The following is a 26884-nucleotide window of genomic DNA, read 5'->3' on the forward strand; positions in this document are numbered from 1 at the left end:
ATATTCTGGATAGAAGTCTCTTCTTAGAAAAATGGTTTGCATATATTTTCTCTCACCATGCAGGTTGTCTTTTCACTTTTTTGATAATGTCTGTAGAAGTACAAAGGTTTTTAATTTTTATGAAGTTCAATTTTATCTATTTTTTCTTTTCCTGCTTGTACTTTTGGTGTCATATCTAGAAGGCTTAGCCAAGGTCACAAAGATGTACTTTTAGGTTTTCTTCTGTATAGTTTTAGCTCATATTTAGGTCTGTGATCTATTTGAATTAATTTCTGAGTATGGTATGAGGAATCCAACTTCATTCTTTTGCATGTGGATATCTAGTCATTCCAAAAACATTTGTTGAAAAGACTACTATACCCATTGAATTGTTTTTGTAATCTTGTTGAAAATTAATTAACTGTAAATGTGAGGATTTATTTCTGGACTCTGGATTCTATTACATTAACCTTTATATCTGTCTTTATGCTAGTGCCATCTATATCTTTTTTACTTAAAAAATATTTTCTAAATTCAAAAATCTTACATGTCCATTGTAGAAATTTAGCAAAGTACAAAAGAAGAAAGAACAGAATTTTTTTCATTACCTATAACCTCACCACTCAGAGAGAGGCACCTTCTGGATCTTCCAAACTTTTTGTTTTCTTCTTATGTAGTTGAGATGATACTGTAGCTCAGGGTTTGTCCACAGTAAGTGTACTCAGTAAATGGTAGCTGCCATTTTTTGTTGTTGATCTTGTTGTCATTCTTGTTAGGCTGATGTGGAAAGGGAAAGCATCAGTAGAAGGATAGAAGATACGCCACCTGAACTGGGAAGTCAAGGAAGAGAAGTGTCTGGGGAGTGAGAGAAGAGGGGGAGCCAAGGTGCACAGGAGGAACTGCTGAAGGCATATGTAGGCTGGCCTGGCTGGAGCAGAAGGTTACCTTCATAGTGGGGACAGGAGCCATGTTTTTGGCTAACTACTCTCGGCCCCAGAACCATACACTTACCAGTTGTTACACCTGGACCTAAATGTGGTCTGTGTGAGATCCCTAAGCATGTTTTGCGTATGTAATAGGTACTTATTGAGGCCTGATGCAGTGACTCATGCCTGTAATTCCAGCACTTTGAGAGGTTGAAGCAGGAAGATCACTTGAGCCCAGGAGTTCAAGACCAGCCTGGGCAACATGACAAGACCCCGTCTTCACAAAAAATAAAAAAATTAGCAGGGTGTGGTGGTGTGTGACTGCGGTCGCAGCCACTTGGGAGGCTGAGGTAGGAAAATCACCTGAGCCCAGGAGGTCAAGGCTACAGTGAGCTGTGATTGTACCATTACACTCCAGCCTGGGTGACATGACAAACCCTGTCTCAAAAAAAAAAAAAAAAAAGATGTCTATTGAAAGACTGAATGATGAATGAGTCAGTCAGAAGATTGTTCTTTCCTCTTTACGGCTGATAATTAAACAACTTATTTCTGTGTAATGTATATTATATATTTTATATATAAGAATATATATAAGTTAGAATTTATATCCCATATATCCCCATATATGTAAGAATATATAACATATATAATATATGTAAACATATATATTTATATGTATACACACATATCTTGTATCTAATGTTTTAATTGAGGTCAAAAAATTATATTTATTTGTTTATATATAGTTTTTTCCAAAAGTTCTATTCTGTGTTTAAAGGGATAACATGCATTTTTGTAGTTGCAAATGATTAAGTGTTCATGTATTAATTTTTCTGAGAACCATCATTAGCTATTAACCAATGTACTAGACATTTTTAATGTCATTGACTATGATTACTGTACTCTTTGATTGCTGAAAGTGTAAATTGATAAGATAAAACTATTTTTATCTCAGTTGGACATTTTTTCCTTTTAAACTGAAACTACAAATACAATGCCAAGAATATCTTTCCAAATGAAAAATAAAACAATTGTAACTTACATTTATCTAGTTTATTTTAGGGCACAGGGCCCTTTCACATATATTATTTCTTTTATCCTTTGCAGAAACCCTAAAAGTGTTGGTATTATTATCTTCATTTTACATTTAGATAAACTGAGCCTCTGAAGGGTAAGTCCTTTGCTCATAGTCACACAGCTGTTACATGAACAAAGAAATTCAGACCCTAATATCTGACTCTAAGTTCAGGAGACGATACTTGCTGCTTTCCTTTTATCAGACAGGAAGAAACATCTTACATAACAGGCTTCCCTTTTTTTCTGTGGCTAATAGCTCAGTATAAATTTAGCACCTTACTTGGCTTACCATCTTTGATAACATCTATCTCTTCCTTTATCCTGGTTGTTTTAAAAGAGTCACTTTAGGCTTTTTACTTGTTCAGTAATAAGATTAGCCTTTTCCAAAGCACCACCATGAGTGACATCTTTTGCTGGGAGGAAAATATTTAAAGAATGTACCTCAACTGAAATGAAATATGTAGTGTTAGCTAGTTCAGAAAGGATGGGATATAAATTCTAACTATACTTTTTATGATTAAGCATCATGAAATGAATTATGAGCTATATGAAAAATGAATTTGGTCTGATTTTAGTTGGCATCAAAGTGACCGGGATAGCTTAGGTGTAAGCTCTTTAAAGAAATGAACTCCAAAAAAATTGTTTATATTGCCTGATTCAAAACCCAAAGTCTCTAGCTTTTAGGGGAAGGTAGCACAGTAGATTTGAAATTCTAAATTTTGGAACTTTTAATGATACTATGTTTTGCTAATTTATCTTTTTGAAAGAGAGAAAAAAACAGTTACTTTCGCCAACATACCCACAGTTACCTGTGGATAGCCCCATATCATAATTCTGTATTTAAAATAATAACTTTGTAGATATTTGTGTAAATTATCAGTTTAAAAATGTATATATTATAAATGCAGACTAGCACTTTACATTTAAATAATTATTTAGGTAGATGCAATGAAGGGAATGAAATTTTGTCATCCACACATTTCAAAAAGGTGGATGAAATGATTTAGTGGAAAGAACATAACACCAACAATTAGAAATTTCAGGATTAGGCTGGGCGCGGTGGCTCACGCCTGTAATCCCAGCACTTTGGGAGGCCGAGGTGGGTGGATCACGAGGTCAGGAGATCGAGACCATCCTGGCTAACACGGTGAAACCCTGTCTCTACTAAAAATACAAAAAAAAATTAGCCAGACGAGTTGGCAGGTCCCTGTAGTCCCAGATACTTGGGAGGCTGAGGCAGGAGAATGGTGTGAACCCGGGAAGCAGAGCTTGCAGTGAGCCGAGATCACACCACTGCACTCCAGTGTGGGCTACAGAGCAAGACTCCATCTCAAAAAAAAAAAAAACATAAAAAATAAAAATAAAAAAAGAAATTTCAGGGTTATATTCCATCTCTTTTAACTTGCCAGTACCTTGGGCAGATAGTGTCTTTCTGTTGTGTTTCAGTCTTCTCATCTAAAGAATCAAAAAGTTGAGTATTATGTGCTCTATGCCCCATGTCAGCCCCAGGTTCTTTAAATCTCTGCTTCTTAACTTTACCACTCTTATAATTTAGTCTGTTCATTGCTTTTTAAAAATAACTTTTAAGTTGTTTGACTCACGACAGCATGATCAAAAAGATATTAAGATTCTTGCCGGGTGCAGTTAGCTCATGCCTGTAATTCCAGCATTTTGAGAGGCCAAGGCAGGAGGATCACTTGAGCTCAGGAGTTCAAGACCAGCCTGGGCAGCACAACAAGACCTCATCTCTACAAAAAATTTTTAAAAATATCCGGACACAGTGGCATGTGCTTGTAGTCCCAGCTACTCAGGAGGCTAAGGCAGGAGGATTGCTTGAGCCTAGGTATTCAAGGCTTTAATGAGCTATGATTGTGCTACTGCACTCCCGCCGGGGTGACAATGAAACACTGTCTCAAAAAAAAAAAAAAAAAAGATAAAATGTACAAATAGTATGCTTATATATTGGTGATTTTGTTTTTAGAAAATATTCAGAGATTTATGGAGTACCATACTAGGTTTATATAAGTCCCATGCAATATGGACTTATAAAACTAATGATAATACTATCTGACGTTGTTAGTGCCTTACAGTTTTCAAAGCATTCTCATAAGCAGCTCATATACTTCCCCTCACAATTTCTTCTCTGAAGTAGAATTAATAAGTAGTTTGATTTAGTAGTTCATCTTGGGAACTCTAGCATAAGGAAATAATTCTAACTTCCTAAAAACAGTTAAATATGTTTATCATAACTGAAAATAGTTATCTGGGAATAGGTTAAGTAAATGAAGGAGCATTGTCTTCATTCGTTTTCTGCTGCTATAACAATATTGTGGACTAGGTAATTAAGAAAGAAAAGAGATTTGTTTGGCTCATGGTTCAGGAAGCTGGGAAGTCTGGGAGCATGGCACCAACATCAAGCAAGCATCAACCCATGGCAGATGTGAGATGGAAAGAGGAAAATTGGGCCGAATTCACCCCTTTATTAGGAGCCCACTCCTGCAGTAATGGCATTAATCCATTCATGAGGGTGGAGCCTTCATGACCTAATCACCTCTTAAAGGAACCACCCCTTAATACTGTGACGGTGGCAACCAAACTTCAACATGAGTTTTGGAGGGGACATTTAAAACGTAGCAAGCATTCACTGTGATTTAAATTTTTATGAAGATTAGGTAGCATAGAAATACCTTTGTTATTCGTGTAGAAAAGAGAACATGGGGTTGAGTGCACACTATGGTTACAGTTATTAAAATAATTTTAAAGGCACCAAACAAACTACCCTATATACAGGAGGGAAAAGATTGCCTGGTTGTATACCAAAACTGTTACGTGTTTGTTTTGCGGGACTTCAGATAATCTTTCTACTTACCTTTTTATTGATTTATTTTTATTGAGTACGTATTGCTTTTATAATAGAATATGTATATAAAAATTATTTTTTTCAGATAAAAACTGAGTCCTAGTGAAGTTTTTTGACATTCTCAAAATGGCACTAATGGTTAAAGGTGAACCTGGGACAAGAAACCAATTTTCTTCTCTTAATCTATTCATTAGTACATTCAAATTAAAGGATATTCCAGCAGATATAGAAATTACAGCTTTAAAGAGGTTGGTCAAGCTATGTATTTTTTTGCAATAGTATGTACTTCCTCTTTAAGATTCATTAGCCATAGTAAAATTGACAAAATCAGCATTATTTTTTCATACCTTCTTTTTTTTTTTTTTTTTTTTGAGACGGAGTCTTGCTGTCACCCAGGCTGGAGTGCAGTGGCAGGATCTCGGCTCACTGCAAGCTCCGCCTCCCGGGTTTACGCCATTCTCCTGCCTCAGCCACCGGAGTAGCTGGGACTACAGGCGCCCGCCACCTCGCCTGGCTAGTTTTTTTGTATTTTTTAGTAGAGACGCGGGGTTTCACTGTGTTAGCCAGGATGATCTCGATCTCCTGACCTCGTGATCCGCCCGTCTCGGCCTCCCAAAGTGCTGGGATTACAGGCTTGAGCCACCGCGCCCGGCCTATTTTTTCATACTTTCTAAAACACAGCTATATTCCCTCTAGCTGAGTATGTTTCCAGTCAGTATATGTGGTTAGGAGAACAAGTACAGACAGACATGAATTCACTTTCTGATCGGTATTGCCACTTGATAACTGTGGCCTTGTGAATTTCTAGGCCTCAGTTTCCCTATTTATATAATGAGATTCACAAATTCTGTTAAAATGTAATGCTGACTTTTTCTAAACTGCCCTAAAACATTTGCCTGTCTGTCACCATTGTTTTCACATTTATAAACAGTAGTTGTATTTCATTGTTTCCAGATTCCTTTGCAAGGCAGCTTAATGCCTTGGAAAGAGCTCTAGATTGTGTTCTAGCTTCAGAGTTGCCTCTAACTCTTTGGTTTTCTAACTCATTGTCCCTCTTATTCACTGTAACATTGAGCTAGTCTTTTTCTCTCTTTTTTTTTTTTTTTTTTTTTTTTAAGACAGTCTTGCTCTGTCGCCCAGGCTGGAGTACAATGGCGTGATCTTGGTTCACTGCAACCTCCACCTCCTGGGTTCAGGCCATTCTCCTGCCTCAGCCTCCCGAGTAGCTGGGATTACAGGCATCGCGCCCAGCTAGTTTTTATATTTTTAGTAGAGACAGAGTTTCACTACGTTGGCCAGGCTGGTTTTGAACTCCTGACCTCCAATGATCTGCCCGCCTCAGCCTCCCAAAGTGCTGGGGTTACAGGTGTGAGCGACTGCACCTGGCCAAGCTAGTCTCTTAATTTTTCTAAGCCTTGGCGCCTTTTTTTCATTTCCTTCTAGCAGTAATGTTCTTCAGTTTCTCCCAATCTTGTTTTGAGCACACGTGTGATTAAAGAAAAACAACAGTAAACTGGTTACTCTTAAAGTAGAGGTGATGGGAGGGTAGACTGATCATTTAAAAAAATAATTTGGTGTTATGCAGTGAAATTGAAGATTTGTATATGAGAATGTTTATAGCACCACTATTCATAATAGCCACAGATTCGAAACAACTTAAAATATATTGACAATATGTTCATCATTAATTATGGTATATTTATGTAATCAAATACTATGCAGCCATGAAACCATAGCAGTGATGGGGCGAATTTCACCAGCATAATGTTGAGTAAAAGAACCAAAGCAAAACAAAAAACAAAAAAATCTCCGCAATCATCCTCTATTTATGTATAGTTCAAAACCAAGCAAGATTAAACTATCTTATTTAGGAATGAAAACTATACAAAAAAACAAGGGTAGCGACTACCTCTGGAAGCGAGAAGGGGGCTCATGGAAGGCTTCTGGGGCACCAGCAGCCTTCTATTTCTTGACCGAGTGGTGGTAACATAGGGGTTTGCTTTATAATCCTGATCCTTTAAACAATGCGTATGTGTGTTTTATGCATTTTCTATATGCATATTATGTCTTGCCATTAAAAAATCATAGGTAACAACAATTTTTTAAAATGTATAACACTATTTCATCAAAGTCTTGTAATCTCTTGAAAAATAATTGCCATTACAAAGGATGGCAAGGACTTTGTATTTCAGCATCATGTACCAGAAGAGAAAGAATTTTCAGCGAGAGCACTTAAGCATTGTCTTAGCTTTACACATAAGAATATCTGCTTTGGGCCGGGGTAGTGGCTTACACTTGTAATCCTAGCACTTTGGGAGACCGAGGCAGATGGATCACTTGAGCCCAGGAGTTCAGGACCAGCCTGAGCAACATGATGAAACCTCATCTGTACTAAAAATACAAAAAAAAAAAAAAAAAAAATTAGCTGGGTGTGGTAATGCACACCTCTAGTCCCAATTACTTGGGAGGGTGAGGTGGGAGGATTGATTCCCAGGAGGTCAAGGCTACAGTGAACCGAGATTGCACCACTGCACTCCAGCCTGGGTGACAGAGACCCTGTCTCAATAAAAGAGTATCTGCTTTTGATCACACAATATATCTTTGTAACAAATCTGCACGTGCACCCCCTGAATCTAAAAGTTTAAACTAAAACAAAAAAGAGTATCTGCTTTTATTGATGCCTATATGCAAAGCATGTCTTATTCTTTATTCCTAGTCTTCACAATAACCTTTTTTTAGTTTTTTGTTATTCGCATTTTACAGGTGAGGAAACAGGTGTAGAATAATTTTTGGTAGATGAGGAATTTTTAAAAAATAATTGAAACAAATCTGCATGGAGCATTTTTGGTATTTTTTTTCCTCCTTCATGTTATAAAAAGATAAATTGGAAACAAGATTTGTGACCATTTTAGGGATGTGTACTATTAAAATAAGCCCTAAACAAAAGAATAGACTGAGTTTGGGCTGTTTTTTCTTTCAAATGTACCTGGAAGTATGTAAGATATCCCAAATGCCTAATAGTAAACAAGCTTGTGGGTATTTGGGCATTTACCACTTACAGGTCAAGCCCCTGCACTGAGTGTTGAAATGAAGCCTAATCAGAAGAGAAAGTGAGAAAAACAAGGTCTACATTTTTAATACACTAATTGTGGTGGTCACTCTACACAAAGTTTGCTGAACTATGACTGCTAAGCTAACCAGGAAGAGGAAATTACTTTGTATAACCAAGCCAAAAAAATTTTTTTTAGATTTAGTTCATAATGTCACTTAAGATTCTTCTGAAAGGCTTGTGAACCTTTGCCTTCTTTTAATAAGCCTTCATAATGACAAGGTCCCCTGAGAATGAAATCATCTGAACGGAATGTGCCTGTGTCTTAAAATCTGATAAACATCACTTCACGGTATTCAGGAGATTAAAAGAGACTTAAAACACGTAAATGTTACTTTCAGGTTATTATAACCAAGGAAGCCTGTGGCCCAGCTATCAAAATAACTTAGCTTCAGCAAGTTGTAAGCAGTGGGCTTAGCCAGGTTGGTTAGTGCTGCTTTAGGACTGACCGCACTGTCTTTTGAGTTGACCTGTAACTTTGAACGTAGAATGTAATTGCTTCATCTCTGAGGCACATTTATGTGTCCCTTTGCTCCTGACGCTAATTCATCATTTGCTTTATAGTAATTCCACTCAGACATCATCATCAAGCCCCAGTGGAGGCTACTAAATGATGTGAGTGCATATATTTCCTAATCAGTGACATTAGTTTATATCTCCTTATTAAGATACCCATTAAATTCATAGCAGGAGAGATAACATGAACGCTAATGCACTCTACATCTTCCATCAGTGCTTTCTTATTTATTTCTATAAAGGCGGTATTAATATCTGAATTTAAGAGTCCAAAAGAATGCACAGCTTTTATTAATGGGCTAAGATCTTTTATTTTGTTAAGAAATGGAACATGTGAAAAGCAAAGACATTTATTATCATGTTGTCATTTTTATTCTCTTTCCCTCCCTAGAATATAGCCATTAAAATATACATAGTATCATTTATTTTTAAAGTTGTTAATATATTTTATATACTTTATCCAAATAAAATGTATGATCCGAGTTTTCCTGTATTTTATCTTTATAAGTTACCTTATTTTTCTCATTTTAATCTGAAACTCAGAATATATTTGTTTTTTGGACGTTTTAGAAATACCAGCCAAAAAGTATTAATTGAATATACTATACTAGGCTGTGGGTGGTGGTGGAGGGTAACAAAATAAGTTGCTTTATGTGACAAATAGTTCACATGTGTATAAAATCTAATTGTTCTGGCCAGTCACAGTGGTTCACGCCTGTAATCCCAGCACTTTGGGAGGCTGAGGCAGGCAGATCACTTGAGGTCAAGAGTTCGAGACCAGCCTGGCCAATGCGAAACCCCGTTTTTACTAAAAATACCCCCCCCCCAAAATTAGCCAGGCGTGGTGGCGGGTGCCTGTAATCCCAGCTACTTAAGAGGCTAAGGCATGAGAATCACTTGAACCTGGGAGGCAGAGGTTGCAGTGAGCTGAGATCACGCCATTGCACTCCAGCCTGGGGGACAGAACGAGACGCTGTCTCAAAAAAAAAAAAATCTAATTGTTTCGATGAATCCCCCACCACATTGCCTTAACCAGAATAGTTTGTTCAACAGATATTTTTTCATTTATTATCATATCCTTTTGAGACATTTGGCAAAGTTACTAATGTGATTTATCATTTGAGGAATCCATAAATTACTGTGTTCAGGAACTATGGCAACATCATGGCAATGTGGTAGCCTTTTGTTTGGCTCTGGCTTTTTGCTGTTATTGCTTTTTCAGAACTGATAACTTTTTTTTTTTAATAATTAGAATATAAATTGTGCTGGGATTGTCTGTGTCAGTGCTGCTCAAAGTGTGATCCACAGGCCAGCAGGCAGTCTGTAGTCCATAGAGCTTGTTGCCAGTCTGCAATGAGATAAGGAAATTGTACCAAATGTGAATCAACTGTGTCACTGAACACACTACTTAGTTCAGATGCAAATTTTTCTTTTGTATCAAGACATTCTGGATGAGGAAGCGGGGCATTTATTTATATTCTCTCACAAGCTTCTTATTTGTTACATACTGGCACTTTAAATAGCCTTGGAGTTTAGGCAAATATAAAAAGCAGAATATAATATCCTTTTAAAAATGAGATTTTCTTTTTCACCTTATAGGGACTTTATTATATATACATCTGCTTGTCTGCTACGGGGGAAACCACTCTAAGCTGGGCATTGGCAAATCACTTATGTCAGTGGAAGAGGCACGTTCAGCATTTGTCAGCATTAGGGCTTGTGATCAAAGTAGACAGGTTTGTCATTGTCATTTTTCCAGGTCCTTTTCCATGTGTCTTTTTCACAACTTGTATTTCTGGAGCTCTTGCTACATGTCGGACACCACGTGCCTGCTGACACCCAGTGCCCTCATTCTACTCTGTTAAAGTCATAAGCTCTGAAGTTGTCGTACCACCAAAATCCACTTTCCCTCCCAGTTCCAGAGTATGCAAAGTTTCATTCTCTCAGTAAGCAGATAGGTGACTCATTGGAGGGAAAACAACCTGCTTTAAATAAGTAACACAAAGGTAACTCACCTCCTGCTTACATATTTGTAATTTAAAATTTGGGCCTGTTAATGGAACTATGTAAGACATATGTTTGAACTGTGGATGCCCTCGCCTAATCATGAACTTGAATCTTTCTTTAGTTTTTTTCATCATGTATTCTAGAAAGATTTGTCTTTACACATCTGTAGAGCTGCTCACTCCTGCCCTGAAGTGGGTACTGGATTTTCCCACAACCTTTTACTTTGTTTGGTAACTTTCTTCCATGGAATAACCTTGGACAGGGAGACATGAATCCAGGAAACCAATCAGACCTATTCTTTGTATGTTTAAGGATTTAAAGTATTGGCTGTATTTTGTTTTCAATTGTAAGTATCCTTTCATATTTGAAACTAATTAGATAGAGATTTGGTGTATTTTTTAATGTGTTCCCAGATCTTTGATGGCTTGTTAACATGATGTAGTAGACTAGGAACATCCAGTTTTGCTTTCATACTTTTAAAAACTAAAGTGCGTGTTTCATAAAACTAAAGTGCCCCAAGAGTCAGCTAATATAAAGTCATATTTTACCAAGGTCATAAGTGATTTAATATGAAAGATCATATTTTATCATAAGCATAACAGACTTAAAATCTAGACAGACAAATTGCTAGTTTAGAAATGATCTGAACTTATTTTTCCCAAAAAAACAAAGACCTGCAAGACTGTGTATATATGGCAACAGGCATTATTTCATTGATCCCCAAGGCTGTGGATCTAGCAGCAGCTATTATAACATGCTTTGTTTTCATTATTGCAATGCTTAGTCATCTGAATTCTAGCTATTGCTGTTTATAGCAAGAAATAGCATCCCAGCTGAGGCAGCACAGCTAGTCATACCTTTTTATTGATGTAATTTAACTTATTTGGGTTCCTTTCCTAGTGTCTAACATTTTGTGAAGCCCTAACATAAATTATTGGCTTGTATAACCCACTGCATCGACTTCACTTGGAGATTTGCTGCCTATGCAGTTCCTTAATTTGCAAGTGTGAGAGATTTATTTTTCCTCAGTGAGTCCTAATGTTTCTGCATGCGCACACACATACATGTGCTTGTGAATGTGTGTGTAGGTACATAGGAATGCCAGTGAGAAAGTCAAACATATTCTTAGTTAATTCCTGCATGATATTCTGGACAAATATTTACGATTACAGATATGAGTTGCCACATTCTAAAATTCACCTGTGAGCAGTATGGTAGTGTTTTTAAATTTTGTCCCTACTTTGTTTTCTTTTCCTTAGAGACTCTGACTAATTAGGACTCTGCATACTTCATGTCCTCAGTGAATACTTACTGACTGCATCACAGAACAGTTGATTTACCATACACCAATGTAAATGGCTAAAATACTGCTACAGATGATCATCATAATTACTGTGTGTCAGACAAGGCACTTCAGTCCTCATAGCATGAGGACTGTAATATAGATGGAATTCTCCCTGGTTTACAAATGAGAACTTTGAAGCTCAGAAAAATTAAACAAATTGCCCTAGTTATACAGCTTTATAAATGAAGGATCAAGATACTTTATCAAAATATTTTTATGTATATTATTTCCTTTGATCCTTATAGCATTCCTTAAGGTGGACAGAACAAGTCCTTCTCTATTCCCATTTTAGAACTGAGTAAAGAGGTTTAGTAACTTACCCATGGTTACTACAGTGTGCCTGATTGTCAGGACTGTCCTCTGAACCCTGATACTACTTGGCATTTGTAAACATTTAGTTGTTTAGGTGTTTTGTTTTGTTTTGTTTTGGAGACAGGATCTCACTCTGTCGCTCAGACTGGAGCGCAATGGTGTGATCACAGCTCACCGCAGCCTTGACCTCCCTGGGGTCAAGTGATCTTCCCACGTCAGCCTCTCAAGTAGCCAGGACTACAGGCATGTGCCACCACACCTGGCTGATTTTTATATGTTTTTTTGAGGCAGGGTTTTGCCATGTTGCCCAGGCTGATCTCAAACTCCTGGGCTCAAGCGATCCACCTGCCTTGGCCTCCCAAAGTGATGGGATTACAGGCATGAGCCACCACATCCAGCCCCATTTGTGAAAATTCATAAGCTAGTAATGCCATTAATGATGCCATTATAGTGCCCCTATAGTAGTTTTCCATTGGCTGATTTTTGTCACTTGAGTAATTCTTCATTGTCTCTACTAAGGTAGAGTCCTGCTAAAATACTTGGCATTCAGGTAAGTACTTTTATAATGAGAAAAACAGCAAGAGTGAGGGGTGGGAAGCTTTGCAAGTCTGTTATGTCTGCCCCTGCTTAAAACCTTGTCATCATTTTCCATAGGCTACCTTCCCCTAAATCCCATCTTCTCCTACACCCCCCCGACCCCGCCCCTTGCAACAAGACTCTTTTGCATGGCAAAGGCTTCACATGGTCTGTCTGTCTTCTCTCTCACTTTTCAGCCTCAACTCCTGCAACCACTTACCCCAAAACCTCTGCCACTGGCCCTTTATGCCAGGAAAGCTGAACAACACTGAATGGCCCATTTTCTGCTTTTGCTTTTATATTCTCTTTGCCTGAAATTTCCTTCCCCTTTTGTCCATGTGGTAAACTCCCACTTACTCTCCAGTATCCAACCAGGCCGTGCTCTCTTCTGTGAAGCCTTTCTTTACCCTCCTGAACAGAGTTATCACCCATCTTCTATTCTTCCTGCCGACCTTGTCTTTAAAAACAGTCAATCAAATATGTCAATATTCTTACATTTCTGTTGTTATTTTGCACGTATGTCTCCCCTACTAAATTAGTAAGTTCCTTAAGGGCCAGAGACTGAGGTTCATTCATCCGTTTATCCAGACACAGTAGCTAGCACATAACATGAACTCAGGAAAGGTTATCACATGCGTGATAGACTGAACCAGCGACCTTCCTGTGTGGACTAAAAACTAAGAACTCATCTTTGAAAGGAATAGCCTTCCATTTAAAAGGCAGAGAGAATTCACATTTGTATCAAATGAAATTACAGTCTTCACTTACAGATGTGCCTGGCTTTGCCTGTGTCTAGGAAAATAATGCAGGGCTTTGAGAAGTGGGGTGAGATTAAGGAGAAATTATACAGTAAGCAAACATTTCCCCCAAAATACATGCCCGTGGTAATAAGTTGTTTATGTTGAGTGACTTTTTCTCTTCTGGTCAGAGAGCTGACACATATTTTCGAAGTGTTATAGTGTTTTCTAAGTGTTATTCTTTCACTGACAATTTTATTTAATTATTTTAGATACAGTAGTGGCTCTGGAGCTAACTGAATTATTGCCTTATGTGTAATTCAGCTAGTATATTCATATTGACAGTACAGGACAGATGATTACCAGCTCACAAAGAATGCATGACATGATGCCATTTGAAGAACTGAAAATGGAAGTAAGGGGGTATGTGAATTTAGGTAACTCAACCCTAGAGTTCTGGCCCATTAGCCCTTTGATTTTAGTTTTGTAAAATTAAATATGCTGTTAAAGTGTCAAATAGATCCTTAAGGCTAATTGTGAGAAACAGTATTTCTCCTTGTTTCCCAAAGGTAGCGACTTTCAACAATCTTAGCAGATTATCTTACTTCTTGCCTGTAAATAATTTGATAATGCTGATACTTCTTGGATTTTGTTTGAAGAAATCAGGATTATGTCTGATTTCTTCAGTAGGAGGAGATGAGATTTTAGTTCCCTTTCAGCACATTCATATCCCCTTTCTGTTCCCCCATTCTACCTGAGAATAAAATCCTAAGCCCCCCAACCAACTGAACAGACCCTGCTTTGGCCAGAAGGACCCTAGAGAAACCCTAAAAACTGAGTTTCCAGCTGTGATGGGATAGGAAGTTGGACCTGCCTTATTCTACCTCAGCCCTCGCTAGCCGCCATTCGGTGTTCTTTCCCAAGGGCTAAACAGAAACCAGCCCTTTAGAAAGACTTCCTACACCTCTGATTTCAACCAATCTCCTAACTGTCCCTCCATTTTTATGTTTCAAATGCAACAACTGGTCAGCATTTCTTCCTGATAAGAGACCACACTGACTGTGGAGTGGTTCTGGCCAGTCTACAGAGGCTGTGCACAGAGGCTTTTCGTGTCCTCTCTTTACCTTTTGATGTACAGGGCCTACTTGTAATACATTTAAATGTTAAGTCTCTACCCCAAAGTGAACATGGTGTGCAGACTGTATACATACTAGCCTACTACGCCTGCTTGTGCTTCCCCTTCATGAATATTTATAACTCCTCCTATAACCTGTTTAATGTATATATTTAGCCAACCCACTCAGCATAAATTCCTATTCCCTTTAACCCTCCCCAGCAGTACCTATTTCCAGCTTCTGGCCAGAGGCTATCCTTCCCAGTCTGTCAGAATGGCTACCTGCAGGCTGCAACCCTTTATGAGAAATAAAGCTCTCCTTTCCAAACTTAGGAACCTTGTCGTTCTTCAGCTGGCATACTGATACGGGTTTTTAAATTAGTTTGTCTATATAAATACCACTCAGATAAGCCATGTAGTATACTGTGATTACTTTTTTTCCCTACTGTTTTTTTATTTCCTTTGGAGCTTATTTTCTTATTTTTTCTTTGATTAGTTTTCAGTGTGCTTATAACTAATTTCATCCTAAACTCTCTACCAGTTACCTAAATCACCTCTCAAGATATTCAGACATGTCAGATATATAATAAATTACATATCGAGTATTCACACAATTTCATCTTTGGGAGAAATCTCTCCTAGAATCTTCTGATCTGCTGCAGTCTTTCATATTGTTTTCTATGCCTTTACCATAATCCTAGGGATTTCCATAATTTCTCTTATGTTGAAACCCCTATTTTCCAGGTAAAGCCTCACAAAGAATGCATGACATGGTGTCTTCCCCTTTCTCAGTTTTCTCCCTTGTTTTGTTGGAGCATATCCTTCTATAGCTTCCTAAGAAAGCATGCCTGGAGATAAATTTTTGAGACCTTATAAATCTGAAAATTATTTTTATTCTTCTTTGACTGAAATGAAATGTTAAGCTGGAAACAATTTTCCTTAAGAATTTTGAAATCATTGTTCTATTATATTTTAGCTTCCAGTGTTACTGAAAAATCTGGAGATATTTGAGTCCCCCTTTTTTGTATATGAAATATTATTTACTTATTTCGCTTTGCCTGGCTTTTTATTTTTAGAAATTTATAGGAACTGTATTTGTGCCCAATGTTCTGAAATCTCAGACTGATAAGTCTATTTTTATCTATTGTGCTCGGCACTCAGTGGATCCTTTTAACCCAAAAACTCAAATCATTAAGTTCTGGGAAAATTCCTTGAATTACTTCATTAATGGTTTCTTCCCTTTTGTTTTTTTTCTGATATCTCTTCCTGGACTACTGTTGTTTAGATATTAGGTTTCCTGGACCAATCCTATTACTTTCTTACCTCTTCTCTCCTGTTTTCCATCTCTTTGTCTTTTTGTTCTATCTCTGGAGAGATTTGCTTACCTTTATCTTCTTGCCCTTCTGTTTTTCATTTTGGCTTTCATATTTTTAACTTCTAAGAGTTATTTTTCTCTGAATAGCATCTTATTGTTTTATGTGTATAATATCTTCTCTTTTCCGCTTGAGCATATTAATGATTTTTGAAATTTTTATTGTTTTTGTTTTGGACTTGATATATCATCTGTGTTAGAGGCTTTTCTTCAAAGTTTGGAGATATTCGATTGTATATTTATTTTTAAGAGGAAAGAACTAGAAAATTAATTGGAAGCTTGGAGCATGTGGACAGGGATAATCAACTGTGGGGTTCACTAGAGTGTAATTTGGCTGGGCTTTTTCCCATTAGGGAACACCTAACATCATTCTACTTAGGTCTTTCTGATTGAGCTTGTCAAGGATGTTCCAGTCATCCTGCTTTAAAGTACAAGCCGACTGCTTGTATTCTGGAAGCAGAGTTGGGAAAGAGGACTGAAGGTCTCAGCATTTAGTATGCATATGTTCACTTAATCACCTTGTTTTCAGTAAAGTGCCTTTGCCCTTAATTGTACCTGACATTTCCCTCTCCAAAGAATAAAATTCTAGTGTGTTAGGATGGAAGAAGAACTGGTGCCTGGCTCATGGAGTTTGAAGGGAAATCTGGGGATATAATTGTATAGCAGATTTTCAAGCAGTCTTCCTATTCCCCAACTTTACTGCCACTTCCAGAAGTACCCAGGGCCACCAGTTCTTGAGCCTTTGTGGGTTCTCAGATTGCCTCTCAACTTCCCCTACTTCTGGCTTAGAATTCAACTTTTTCAGTTCTGCTAAATTAGTTACCACTTACCTGCTTTTTAGCTTGCAAAACATTGTTGCAGTTATATCTTTTCTTATTCTTTGTCTTTGTTAAGCTAATTAAGCCATTAAAAAGCCATGTTATTAAATTTACATATGTAAAAAAATTGTGATGTAAATATGTCTTATATATCATATATTTATATACATAAATATATATGTTTTAATCCCTTGGAGCTGGGTGTGGTATCTCTTGCCTGTAATCCCAATGCTTTGAGAGGCCAAGGTGAAAAGATCATTTGGGGCCAGGAGGTTGAGACCAGCTTGGTCAACATAGTGAGACCCTATCTCTGTAAAATATTTTTTAAAAATTAGCTGGACGTAGTGGTGCCCATCTGTAGTTCTGGCTACTTGGGAAGCTGAGGTGGGAGGATTGCTTGAGCACAAGAGTTTAAGGTTGCAGTGAGCTGTGATTATGCCACTGCACTCCAGCCTGGGCAACAGGGCGAGACTCTGCATTTAAAAAAAAAAAAAAAAATAGCCCTTAGAGGGAGATGCCACTTCTGCTCTTACTGAGTGGCTCCTAACAGATCAACTCTCCCACAGATTAAAAACTGTAAACAAAAATATAATAAAGCAATTATATGAAGGCACTGGAGAATGACAAGGGGAGAGTCAAACCTGGAAGCAGGGGATAGCACTTGCTGAGTGTCATTTGTGTAGCTTGTAGCCTGAGGGCAGCCCCCAGTCAGAACCCTGCAAGGCAGCTAAGATTCTTGTAGAACTCATAGTCTGTCTGGCTTGAAAAACCAGAAAACAAAATAGGGAGACACAAACAAAACAAAGATTCATTGGGGAAGCCAAGGATCCCTTCTGTGTTGAAATTTACTTAACATGGCTTTTTTTTGTGGCTTAATTAGATAGAGAATAAAATTGTAACAGAAGTTATTGATAAGCCTGAAAAAAATGTATGTTAAATATATAATTATTCTAGATAAGTTAAAAACATAAGAGTGTGTCCAAGGGAAGGAGATAGCTATCTTTGTATTTGCAAGGCTGTCAGGGAGAAGGGAAAAAATTAAAACTTGCTGAGGGACTAACTTAATACAAATAGATAGAAAGGATAAATTTTTAGCCCACATGAGAAATAACTTTCTTTAACAGATACAGCTGCCCAACAATGGAATGGAAAGCCTGGGATAAATTAAGTGTCTAAGTCACTGAAGGTGTGTGTGCGTGCTAAAGCGAGGTCACAGTCAAGGTTGCTGTAGAAAAGGAATCTGTCTGTGGATCTGTAAAACCCGAATGCCTTCTAAGTTATGCTCTACTCCACAGGATTCTGTGCCTGACCAGGCCTCTTGCTGTCATTTGGGTGGAAATCTGTCAACAGATTTTGCCACCAGAGCCTGTTCCACAAGCAAATACCCTGAGGCAGTCCTTTCCTTGAGTCAGCAGTTTCAGCTGAGACCTTCACCCGGGACTTGGAAGTCCTGTTGAGTGCAGTGAGACAGGCCTCATCCAAATGAAGCCTTTGCTGCTGCTCCAAGGACCTCAAGGGCATCCTCGCCCAAACTGAGGCCTCCAGCCCCTTGCATACTTCCTGGTAGCCATAGCACTCTTTTCTTCTCCTTCCCTTAACTGAAGCATGCAACCCCTTCTGTTAGAGGCTTGTTTTCTGGCACTTCCCAAGAGCGAGACGGTGATGGAGGTGGAGAGTAGAATAGGAAGTTTCTCCATATCTCCAGAACATTGCATTTCCCTCCTTGGGTAAAACCATCGTCCTTCTTTGAGCCTGTATAACTGCTCAACCCTCTGTCACACCTCGTCACTGTCATCAGGCATGCTCATGACTTCTCTGGGGCACCCGGAATTCAGCACCTTGCTTAAAATTTTCTGCACGTTATGCACATGTACCCTACAACTTAAAGTATAATAATAATAAATTAATTTTTAAAAAAAATTTTCTTCTCTAGGCTGCTGCTCCTCCGGTAACCTGCATTACTCTCTCTCCTCCCTGTCTCCACCAGGCCACACCACGTGCTGTTTCTCACGTTCTCTTGTGCTTCTGGGGATTTGCACGTGCAATTTCCTCTCTCTGGAATACTGTGCCTCCCTCCTCTTTCACTCACTCAAATCCACCTCATACGCCACAGTCCAGACAGGTTATCACTTCTTTTCTGAACCATCTAGTCTCACTGAGATTTAGGTGTTCCTTCTCTGCGTTCCTATATATTCCTCTAACGTGGTCCTTACTCATTTTTAATGTGGTCCTTACTCATTTCTAATGTACTTATGTTTCTGATTTTTAAATATCTTTCTGTTATATTGTGGAACTGCCTCTTCCTTATCTTTGTAACCTCAGCCCATGGCCTAGCACATAGAAGGGGTTCAGTATCTCTTGACTGAATGAATATATGCTTCGAGGTGCTTATCTTCTTTGCGCCAATACAAGACTGAAGGTGAAACAAAAAATAGTGTTGTTACCATAGCTAGTTGAAATTCTGTTTGAAATGTATATATTCATTCTGTTAAACATATATGGATGAACTTAGGTTCAAAATGTAAGTCTGCCCCTTACCGCCTATAGTTTTATATCCTCTACCTGATAACCCTGCCACTATCATTCCATTTTTGTTGTTCTGTCCATTTTCTAACCCTATTACTTTAATCTACTTTCATCCACAGAATTTTGGCATTTCTTATAAAGACTTCAGAATGCTGTGGATCTTATTGTTTGTCTCAGATGAGTTTTTGTTTGTTTGTTTTGGCGAGTCTTATCTCTTCTAGACATGCCTGAATCAGTTGAGATCCAAAATAGCAACATATGTAGTCTTAACTGAAAGAAGTTAGAAAGAAAAATTAATAATAAATTAAGTAGAAAAATAAGGTATAGCATTAATGGTTTAGTGTAAGAAATAGTATCCTTAGGAATACCTATTGAGGGAAAAGGAAGCTAACTAACATTTGTAAGATACTCAGAACTCACAGACTGTTTCAGGAGTTTTCCATAAATTACTTTAATTAATCCACACAATAATTCTGTCAAGCAGGTGGTAGTGTATGAGCCAGAGGCTCAGGCGGGGATAAGAGACTTGCCCAAAGTCATACAGAGAGTAACTCGCAAACCTTGATGCCAACCAAAGACTCTTTGATTTTGTTGTTCCTTCTCCTATATCATTTCATATATTTTAAATTGACTTTTTATTAGATTGTTTTTCAGTCAAGAATTTTTGGAGTTAGCTAGGAAGTTAATGTGTAAGTGGCAGTTTGAAGATAGAAGACCACATCATTGTTTAATAAGCGTGGCACAGTCCTTGGAAAAGCTAACTGATTTGATGGGGGTAGTTTTGTATCATAATCTGCTCAAAGATGAATAGCACGAAGAGTAATATTTAAATACCAAATGGAGGCCTCATTTACCAGATCTCTTGATGGAAATTTTAATATACCTAAAACAAATTTATGCTGATTTTTTTTTGTACCCCCAGTACAGTTGTCCAAAACCTGCATAGGTGATTCACACATTATATAAAATTCATTTTCAAAGCACCTTATGCAAACAAAATTGTATTCCTGCTCTGTTGTTTAAAATTAAATAAAATGGTTCCTCGGCCAGTCCACTATCCCCAGACATGCATCCACACACATTCATCATACATGCTTACCTGCCTCTGAACTTTGCTTAGAGTCTTTCCAAGTCTCCACTCACTGGCCTCCTTTCCCAGTTGTTACTGCGTTCAGCTCATCTTCTTTCAGATAATGGCTTAGGTCCTAACACCTCAAGAAAGCTTTTCCAACAGGAATGTATTCATAAAATAAGGAAATGTGGATTTCACCCTTGCAGTTTGCAGTGCAGTTCCCCCAAAAAAGTCTATTAACTACCACACACCTGGCATGATATCAGGTGCTGGCCATTTAACAGTAAGTAAAATAAATTCTCTGTCATTAAAGCATTTACAGGCATCTTGTAGGCCTTGTGTAGGGATCACAGGAGCAAATTATTTTCTCCTTCTGTGCCTCCGTTTTTTCATCTGTAATATGAGGAAAATAATAGTACCTGCTTTATTAGGATTCTTATGATAATTGAATGAGTTAATATTTGTAAAGTACTTAAAACAGGGCCTAATCAATAGAAAATGCTTTATTTACTAAAACAAGACTAAACTTTGGAATAAGTGTTCTAGTTCTCGAAAGATCCTATTTGTATGTTTACTAGGATTATAGTAAATGTATAGGTTAGTTTGTAGAGAAATGTCATTTTATAGTAACAAGTCTTCCTATTCAAGAACAGGGTATGAGTTTCCACTTAGTAATATCTTCTTTTACATCCCTCAATAGAATATTAAAGTTTTCTTCCTATAGATCTTGCTATTTTGGTTATGTTTATTTCCAGGTATTTTATCTTTGTTTCTGTTTAAAATAGCACCACGTAATATTCTAATTCATTGTTATTTATATAAAGGCAATGATTGATTTTTGTTTTTAAATTTTGTATTGAAGTATTTTATTGTTTGTGATGAGCTTTCACTTGGTTTGCATGGATTTTCTAAATGTATAATCATATCTATTAAAAATGATCATTTGCCTGTTATTTTCCAATTTTTATAGCTCTTGACTTTTTCTCTTACCTAATTAGTATTAACTGATTATGATAGTAGTGAACATCTCTGTCTTATGCTGTGATTTTTGACTTGTGACCATTTATATTTATATGCTGTAAATATAAATGGATATATACTAGAAATGGATTATTATATATAATGTTATGCATTCCCAATTTGATAAACAAAATCACAATGTGTTTTTTAATTGTCCAGTCTGCTTTCCATAAGCTTAAACAAGCAAATTTGGTTCTTACCCTAACAAAAATCTTCCAGAATATTTTAAAGAAGTATAATCTATTTAGAAAAAAATCTCACACTTCCAAAAGGAGATAGTCAGACATGATTCTTCAGTGTTACTAACCCTTTCCCCTGAGCACTTAAATTAGCCACTGGGGATTCTGTCCTAATATATTTAATGTTCAAAATATCTGCTAACTAAAAACCTCTATACTATTGTTAATGACTAACCCCATTGTGCCCAACACATAGTAGGTACACAAAAATGTTTATTGGAAGTGTTGATGAAATTCCAGAAACTCTCTCCACTGAATTCCCTCATCTAAATATTATCTGTCCATCAGTGAACTGCTTAGACCATGTTCTCCCCATGAATTCTCTCCTAATATCTTCAGGTAAAAGGTAGACATAATCTTTTCCACTTGAATTAGTTTTCTGTGCTTTATAACTAATTACCACAAATTTAGCAGCTTAAACAACATCCTTTAAAAAAAAAAAAAGTTTAGCGTTACATGTGCAGTTTTGTTATACAGGTAAATTCTTGTCACAGGAGTTTGATGTACACATTATTTCATGACCCAGGTATTAAGCCTAGTACCCAATAATACTTTTTCTGTTCCTCTCCCTCCTTCCACCTTCCATCATCTGGTAGGACCCACTATCTGTCGTTCCTCTCTTTGTGTCCATGTGTTCTCATCATTTAGCTCCCACTTGTAAGTGAGAACTTGTGGTATTTGGTTTTCTCTTCCTGCGTTAGTTTGCCAGGGATAATGACCTTCAGCTCCATTCATGTTCCTTCAAAGAACATGATCTCATTTTTTTTATGGCGGCATAGTATTCCTTGGTGTATATGTACCACGTTTTCTTTATGCAGTCTTCTACTGATGGACACTTAGGTTGATTCCATGTTATTGCAGTTGTGAACAGTGCTGCAGTGAACATACACATGCATATGTCTTTATGATAAAACAATTTATATTCCTTTGGATGTATACCCAATAATTGGATTTCTGGGTCGAATGGGACTTTTGTTTTTAGCTCTTTGAGAAATCACCACAGTGGTTGAACTAATTTACACTCCTGCCAACAGTGTATAAGCTTTCCTTTTTCTCCTCAACTTTGCCAGCATCTATTATTTTTTGACTTTTTAATAATAGCCATTCTAACTGGTATGAGATGGTATCTCACTGTGGATTTGATTTGCATTTCTCAGATGATCAGTGATACTGAGTTTTTTTCATATACTTGTTGGTTGCATATATGTCTCCTTTTGAAAAGTGTCTGTTCATGTCCTTTGCCCTCTTTTAATGAGGTCATTTGTTTTTCTCTTGTAAATTTAAGTTCCTTATAGATGCTGGACATTAGACCTTCGTCAGATGCATACTTTGCAAATATTTTCTCCCATTCTGTAGGTTGTCTGTTTACTCTGTTGATAGTTTATTTTGCTGTGCAAAAGCTCTGTAGTTTAATTTGATCCCATTTGTCAATTTTTGCTTTTGTTGCAGTTGCCTTTGGTATCTTCGTCATGAAACCTTGGCCAGTTCCTATGTCCAGAATGGTACTGCCTAGGTTATCTTCCAGGGTTTTTATAGTTTTGGGTTTTACATTTAAGTCTTTAATCCATCTTGAGTTGATTTTTATGTATGGCGTAAGGAAGGGGGTTCAATTTCAGTCTTCTGCATGTGGCTAGTCAGTTATCCCAGCACCATTTATTGAATAGGGAGTCCTTTCTCCATTGATTGTTTTTGTCAGCTTTGTCAAAGAACAGATGGTTGTTGGTGTACAGCCTTATTTTGGGGCTCTATTCTATTCCATTGGTCTATGTGTTTGTTTTTGTACCCAGTACCATGCTGTTTGTGTTATTGTAGCCCTGTAATATAATTGTGAAGTTGGACAGCATGGTGTCTCCTGCTTTGTTATTTTTGCTTAGGATTGCCTTGGCTATTCAGCCTCTTTTTTGGTTCCATATGAATTTTAAAGTAGTTTTTTCTAGTTCTATGAAGAGTGTCCTTGGTAGTTTGATAGGAATAGCAGTGAATCTATAAATTGCTTTAGGCAATGTGGCCATTTTAATGATATTGATTCTTTCAATTCATGAGCATGGAATATTTCTCCATTTACGTCATCTTGATTTCTTTGAGCAGTGTTTTGTAATTCTCCTGGTAGAGATCTTTGACCTCCCTGGTTAGCTGTATTCCTAGGTATTTTATTTTTTTGTGGCAATTGTGAATCAGATTGTGTTCCTGATTTAGCTCTTGGTTTGGCTGTTGTTGGGAATGCTAGTGATTTTTGTACATTGATTTTGTATCCTGAAATTTTGCTGAAATTGTTTATCAGCTTAAGGAGCTTTGGGGCCAAGACTATGGGGTTTAATAGATACAGAATCATGTCATCTGCAAACAGGGAGAGTTTGACTTCCTCTCTTCCTATTAGGATGCACTTTATTTATTTCTCTTGCCTGATTGCTCTGGCCAGGACTTTCAAAACTATGTCAAATAGGAGTGATGAGAGAGGGGATCCTTGTCTCCTGTTGGTTTTCATGGGAAATGCCTTCAGCTTTTGCCCATTAAGTATGATGTTGACTGTAGGTTTGTCATATTTTGAGGTATGTTCCTTCAATACCTAGTTTGTTGAGAGTTTTTATCATGAAGGGATGTTGAAGCCTTTTCTGCAACATCCATTTTTATCTCACAGATCTGCAGGTCAGAAGTCTGGGTGGGCTCAGCTGGTTTCTCTGCTCAGGGTCTCACAAGGCCAAAATCAACATGTTGGCCAGGCTGAGCTCTTATCTGGAGTTTCTTGGCAATAATCCACTTCCAAGCTCATCTCAATTGTTGGCAGAATTCAGTTCCTTGCAGCTGTAGGTCTGAAGTTCCCATTTACGTGCTGGCCTTCAGCCAGGGGCCACTCTTTGCTCCTAGAAGCTATCCACATTTCTTCTTACATGATCCTCCATCTTCAGATCAATAATGTCCCGTCAAGCCCTTCTCATACTTTGAATCTCTCTGTCTTCTGCTGCCAGCCAGAGAAAACTCTGCTTGTAAAGAGTTTGTGTGGTTAGACTGTCCCACAAAAATAGTCTCCCTTCGCTGTAAATATAAAATTATCAAGGAATTAACACCGGGGGGTGAAGGTCATGGGAGCCATCTTAAAATTCTGCCTATGACTCCCTGCCATCAAACTCTTTCCTCACTGTATGAGGAGGTAACCTCCTTCAGGGTAGTATTCATGGCTGAGTTATTTTTTGATACCCAATCACACCTTGCACATAGTAAATATTTATTACATATCTAATGAATTCATTACTTTTTGTTAAACGAATTGTGAGAGAAAACAATTATTTACATTATTTGAAAACAAATTGTGAGGAGCAATGTAGCAATGTGCACTTGAAAGGTCATTGCTGTTTTGGTTTTTGGGGTTTTTTTTGTTTTTTTTTTTGAACCTACATTTATTTATGATCAACCAGAGAGACTAAACAGTGGACTCATGGGTTTGGACTCTATTGCAGTTCAAGTGAGGTCGGAGGAATTCCACAGAAAACTTAAAAGGCATGAAGTAGCTATTATAGTAAAATTAATATTTTAGGGGAAAAATCATTAATGAGAGAAAAGAGCATTCTGGAAAACTGTGTTCCATTTAAGGCACCTCATTACCAGATTCTTTAAGGAAAACTGGAGGGAGTTCTGAGACACAAAGAATGATTAAGAGGCTGTAGGGATTAACTTAGAAACAACGATTTTAAAAGACTAAATATGTATAGCTTAGCTGAACAGTAAGTAAATAGAGATGTAACTATTGTCAAATTTCTGAAATCAAGAGAAGTAATGGGTTTCTCTGATTTAAAAATAAAAAAGACTTGAGGGTCTCCTTTATGATTGTTGGAATTAAATGAGGAAAAAGAAAACAAAATCTTTTCTAAACAACTTATATGCAATATTTAGACTGTGTGCTGCAGTGTAAACTATCAGAGTTGAATTCAAATCCCAACTCCTTTATTTTCCATTTGGGGAATTTCAGGCAACTCCTTCCACCTTTTAAACTTTGTCATATGTAGGGTGAGAATTACACCACCTACCTTATAGGGTTATTATGAAGATTAAATGAGATGACATAAGTAAACAGTCAAGTTCCATACCTAGCACAGATTGCAGGTTGAGAAAAAGAATAGCTGCTATTGGTATCACCATTATCATCATCGTTCTTAAGTGGTTACAAGTTCAAAGTGGTAGGATTCAGACAAACCTAGAATTCAACCACAGTGCTTGAATTCAGGCTAATTCAAACTCTGTCATTTAATTCTGTCTCTTAAGTCATGGTTTCTTCAACCATAATAATGTTATAGTGAGGACTCAATGAAATAATATAAAATGCTTAGCACTGATTCCTGGCACATAACTAATCACTAAATAAACACATTAACAGCTGTAGCACTACTTTCATTATCATTAGCACCATCATTATTCCATCATAGAACCTGGCCAAAAGCCTAACATATATTTAGATTATTTCCAAATTTCCCCTGTTATAAAGTGCCATGCATGTATCTCCATTTCTGCCATCATCACCACCACCACACATATACATGCACACAATTCAGTAATTATTTATGACTTGCTGAATTAAGTAATTTCTTCTAATGATCATGTCGGGTATTTGTGGTCACTATACATGGCTGGGGAGGTACCAGAACGGGCCTGTATGTTTCTTATGTAATCAAATTTACAGCAACAGATTTAAGTGCATTTTTTCATTTCAGTAAAACTGATATGTAGATTTACTTGAATTTTTATAAAGAATCCCTGCACTTACAATAACATTTTCATTTGTCTTTTCCATACATAAGAACTTGCTGTAGCTCCCCATTGCTTATAAGATTGTGTTACTGCAGTAAACAGAATATACTCTAGCTAGATTAGGCAGAAATGGTATCGATTAGAGGGTTACTAATTAGAAGGTATTAAGATTAATCAGAGGGTATACATCAGATGTGTTAAGTAATCATCAGAGGTACCTCACATTTACCATTAGATAGCTCACAGAAACTGGGAGAACCAGCAGAGATAGAGATGGCGAATAAACATATGAAAAAAGTGCTCAGCTTGGGCAGCATGGCCAAACCCCTGTTTCTACTAAAAATACAAAAAGTAGCCGGACGTGGTGGTGCACACCTGTAGTCCCAGCTACTTGGGAGGCTGAAGTGGGAGGATAACTTGAGCCCAGGAGGTCAAGGCTGCAGTGAGCTGTGTTTATGCCACTGCACTCCAGCCTGGGTGACAAAGCATTACCTTGTCTTAAAAAAATAAAAATCTCAATATTATTAGTCACTGGGGAC

The 26884-nt window shown here is 37.4% G+C and overlaps 1 protein-coding gene across 2 annotated transcripts in view; it reads left to right on the forward strand.

Annotated features, from left to right (window-relative positions):
• The window catches only part of UVRAG (UV radiation resistance associated), a 330830-nt gene that overhangs the window by 265617 nt on the left and 38329 nt on the right, over window positions 1-26884 (forward strand). The window lies entirely within an intron of this gene.

Source organism: Theropithecus gelada, chromosome 14, assembly GCF_003255815.1.
Source record: "Theropithecus gelada isolate Dixy chromosome 14, Tgel_1.0, whole genome shotgun sequence".
NCBI classification, from domain to species: domain Eukaryota; kingdom Metazoa; phylum Chordata; class Mammalia; order Primates; family Cercopithecidae; genus Theropithecus; species Theropithecus gelada.